A 4359-nucleotide genomic window follows, 5' to 3' on the forward strand; every position below is an offset into this window, starting at 1 on the left:
TACTGTCCCTCTCCAGTGAACCCCCATCCCCATCCCCATCCCCTCTGCCAGCTGGGGCAACTCACCTCTTCTTCAGCAAGCCACTGAAATCCAGCTCGCCTGCATCTTCTGACTTCCCCTCACCCCTGTAATCATAAGAGGGGGTGGGAACCCCACTAAGATCCATCCCAGGGTCCCCACTCCTTGTCCCCATCTCCACCTCCCAAGGAAAAAACCTTCCTTGAGTCTCAGGGACAGTAGGCACCCAAAGGCACTCACGAACGCTTGAAGCTCTCAAGGCTCTGACCAGATGAGTCCTGACGGGGTGCTGGGGACAGATGATGGGGAAAGCCAGGCAAATGAAGGCCAGGATGTCCTGTCCAGGCCCTCACAATTCACAGCCTCTTTGGGTACCCTTTCCTGCATCTTTTGAGTCAGAGTGTACCCTCTCTGCTGATCTCTCTCTCTCTCTCTCTCTCTCTCTCTCTCTCTCTCTCTCTCTCTCTCTCTCTCCACCTCTCTCTCTCCTCTCTCTCTCTCTCTCTCCTCCCTCCCTCCCTCCCTCCCCCTCCTCCTCCTCTCCTCACCCCTCCTATCCTCTCCTCGCCCCTCTTCTCCGCCCCCTCCTCTCCTCCCTCACCCCTCCTCTCCTCTCTTCTCCCCTCCCTCCTCTTCTCACCCCTCCCCTCCTCTTCTCACCCCTCCTCTCCTCTCCTCACCCCTCCTCTCCTCTCCTCTCTTCTCCCCTCCTCTCCTCACCCCTCCCCCCTCCTCTCCTCACCTCTCCTCTCCTCTCCTCACCCCTCCTCTCCTCTCTTCTCCCCTCCCCTCCTCTCCTCACCCCTCCTCTCCTCTCCTCACCCCTCCTCTCCCCTCCTCTCTTCTCCCCTCCCCTCCTCTCCTCACCCCTCCCCTCCTCTTCTCACCCCTCCTCTCCTCTCCTCACCCCTCCTCTCCTCTCTTCTCCCCTCCTCTCCTCTCTTCTCCCCTCCCCTCCTCTCCTCACTCCTCCTCTCCTCTCCTCACCCCCCTCCCCTCTTCTCCTCACCCCTCCTCTCCTCACCCCTCCTCTCCTCTCCTCACCCCTCCCTTCTTCTCCTCACCCCTCCTCTCTTCTCCCCTCCTCTCCTCGCCTCTCCTCTCCTCTCCTCTCACACAGGCTCATGTGGAGCTGGCATCAATCATCCTGCCTCACCCTCAGTGCTGGGTGAGAGGCCTGTGCTACCCTTTGGAGTCCCCACTCCCCTGGCTCCATGCCCACCCTCCTGCCCATCCTTACTCCCCAGGCCAAGGCAATCTCATTCCTGCAGTTCCTGCTTTCAAGGCCCACACACTGTGAGCTGCAGAACCCCAGAGGCTGCAGAATCCCTGCTTGCTCCTAAACCTGCCTGGTCTGTGCACCCCATCTTAATCCCATACACCCAGATTCTCTGAGGCAGGAGCCCTCCGCTCACTTACACAAACCTGGAAGCCTCCTAAGCTTTTGCATGCGCAACCCAAGTTGCTAAACACCTGTACCCCTGAGTCTATACCCCCTCCTATGCAAAGCCTGGTCACCTTGTCTCCCTCATCCCCATCACTGAGTCCTGACCACCCCATCTCCACACCTGCATCCACCCCAGCTCAGTCTAGAACCTCCCACCCCAGCCAGCGCCCCCAGCCAGCGCCCCCAGCCCAGCCTGTGCCCCCGCCAGCGCACCCTCCACATCCACGTTGAATGAGCAGCTGTCGCAGGCATCCTTGGCTTTGACCTCTAGGCGGTAATCCCCACGGTCCCCTAGGACCACCTTCCCAATGTGGAGCTCCACGGTGTACACCTGGGGGCCAGGGACGTGGGTGCTTGTGACTCAAGGTCCTCAAGTCCCCACCCCGGACCCTAAAGCAGAGGTGTCGGTCTGGGACAGCTCTCCCTCCGGCTTGCATGATCTTGGCTCCCTAAACTCTCTCAAAGGGTTGGGAACCATGGACCGCTGCGCGCCTGTTTGCACTGTCCCAGCCCGCCACCCTGTAGACCTCAGCCACCACGTCCGGCGCTGGCTCCCTCTAGGGGACGCCAGAGCTCCGTGAGCGCAGCCCCGCCTCGGGTCCCGTGGGGTCTCACATTGCTGGCAGAGTCGTGGGATTCCTTGAAGGCGAAGCGGGCTCCGCTTTTGCTGTCCAGCTCCTGCCACTTCCCCTTGAACCACTTGATGGTGGGCTTGCCCGGAAGCTCCTTCCCGTTCACCTTGGCCAGAATCACCGCGTCCTTCCCTGGAGGAGGGAGGTAGTAAGGAACCCAGCTCTCCAGAGAGGAGCCTGAGCTCAACACCCAGCCCTCCTCCCTCAGACACAGGAATCCAGACTGGACCCTCCTCCCTCAGACTCAGGGTTCTAGACTGCTCCTCCCAAGTGCTCACCAGTCTCCACTGACACAGAATCTGGCCTTTTCAGGAAGATGCCTGTGGGCTCTTCTGCAGTTGGGGATTGGTCCTCAGGTGGGGCCTCTGCTCAGGAGAAAGGATTAGAGTGTCAGCGGTGGTCTGGGGGAGGCAGAGGGCCTCTTTGGGAAGGGCCCTGGGGTCAGTAAGCGTCCCTCTGCTCAAAAGGCAGAGATCACAAGGTGACTTGGATTTTCATCCAGAAAGTATAAGCTTTGCTAGGCTCGCCCCCCTCAGACTCCTGGGCCTGGGTTTCCCCATCTGTGGACCAGCAGGATGTGGTCAGGATGGTCCTGAGTGGACTTTGGGGTAAAGGGCATGTAGATGTGGACACAGCCTTTGAGGACTGGGCAAGAATTACTTAAGACATCACTCAGGGTGAGGTGTGGCCTGGGATGCTGAGAAGCTAGGAAGGACCATGGCTCTGACCTCATGTGGGGACAGCTACAGCAAAGAGACCAGAAAAGGCTAGGAGCAGTGTGGAGTCAGGGCAGGGGGAGACAGCTGGCAGAGCCCCAGGGACACCTCACCTTTGGGGGGCTCAGCAGGAGCCTGCTTTGCGGGGGCTTCCTTTGAAGCATCCTTGCCTTTGGGGGCCTTTTTGGCTGCTGTAACATAGACATTGAGACTTCAGCATAAATGGTACTCTCCTCCCCCAGCCCCCGGAGCCACACCAGGCCCCCTCCCTCAGATGGAGATAGGTGTGGTGGGGTACAGACCCTTGTTCCAGTTCTAAGTTGGTCACAACCCTGAGTATGGAGTCAGGTTCCCCCCTCCCCTGTAGCCTTGCCCCAGCCTCTGGCCACCAGCCTGACCTTTCAGGTTTGGGGTATAATTAGCCCTTCCCCTGGGCTAGAAACTGGACACTGGTGCTGACCACAGCAGTCTCCCATGTGGTGCAGGTCACTGACCCATGGGTCAGTCTGTGCAAAGGAGCTGGTCTCTACCTCAGTCTGGCTGGGCTGACCCCAGTGGACCAGACACCATGGAGGAAGGTGGATGCCAGGGCTGTGTGCAGTGCCCACTTCCACAAAAAGAGAAAGCCCCAACCAGCATACAGACTGCCCCTGTCCCTCCCCCCAAGGAGTATGCCTAACTGCACACGGAGAGAGACTGGGGTGCTGGGACATGGCCAGGCCAGCCTCCGGAGCAAGTGGGAGGCTCTGGATTCCCTCTCCAGCACAGCAGAAAAACAGAGGACCCCACCCATGGAAGAGAGACCCATGAATCCTGCACAGACACCCAACTCTAACACCAAGGGGGTTCTCTATTTACACAGAAAGTACCATTCTGTGCACATGGAGTCCTACTGTGTCCATAGAAGCACCCCATGATCTAGAAAGCCCCCAATCTTCATTCAGTGAGGAGACTCAGCTGCCTCAAAGTTGTTCTTCCGCCTAGAGAGGACCCTATCCCCGAGCTGAGACCCAGCAATGCACAAGCAAGACCCCATCAGCCTTAAGGAAAAGAAACCTCCCAAAAGCTTTTTTTTTTTCCCCCTAGTGCCAGGTGGTGGTGGCGGTGCACAACTTTACTCCCAGCACTTGAGAGGCAGAGGCAAGTCAATCTCTGTGAGTTCGAGGCCACCCTAGTCTATAGAGCTGGTTCTAGGACAGCCAGAGCCACGATACACAGAGAAACTCTGTCTTGAAAAAACTCAGAGAGAGACAGAGACAGAGACAGACAGACAGAGAGAGAGCCCCTAGCTGGGGGTGGTAGCAGTCAGCCTGGGCTGCAGAGTGAGTCTGGGACCAGGCTGGAGGGCTTGGAGTTGGGGATTGAAAGCATTGGGGGGAGAAAGGAGGAGAAAAAAACCGACCCCAACCTATAATCAGACCACTGAGATTTCTACCCAAGATGGGTTTCCCTGTCTCAGAGGAGGGAGAGCGACTCCCGACCCTAGAGACCAGAGACCTGTACTTAGAAGGAACCCATCGAACACAGAAGGTCCCCTCTTTCCCAA

At 58.3% G+C, this 4359-nt stretch overlaps 1 long non-coding RNA gene across 1 annotated transcript; it reads right to left on the reverse strand.

Moving 5' to 3' along the window:
• Positions 1-56: 56 nt before the first annotated feature.
• On the reverse strand, positions 57-3080 carry LOC127192086 (uncharacterized). Its single transcript, XR_007830937.1, has 6 exons — positions 2927-3080; positions 2376-2462; positions 2081-2229; positions 1679-1796; positions 259-307; positions 57-125 (listed from the first exon to the last, which is right to left on the reverse strand). It is a non-coding gene; the product is annotated as an uncharacterized LOC127192086 (long non-coding RNA).
• Positions 3081-4359: the final 1279 nt, after the last annotated feature.

The sequence above is a fragment of the Acomys russatus genome, chromosome 7, assembly GCF_903995435.1.
Source record: "Acomys russatus chromosome 7, mAcoRus1.1, whole genome shotgun sequence".
Lineage (NCBI taxonomy): Eukaryota > Metazoa > Chordata > Mammalia > Rodentia > Muridae > Acomys > Acomys russatus.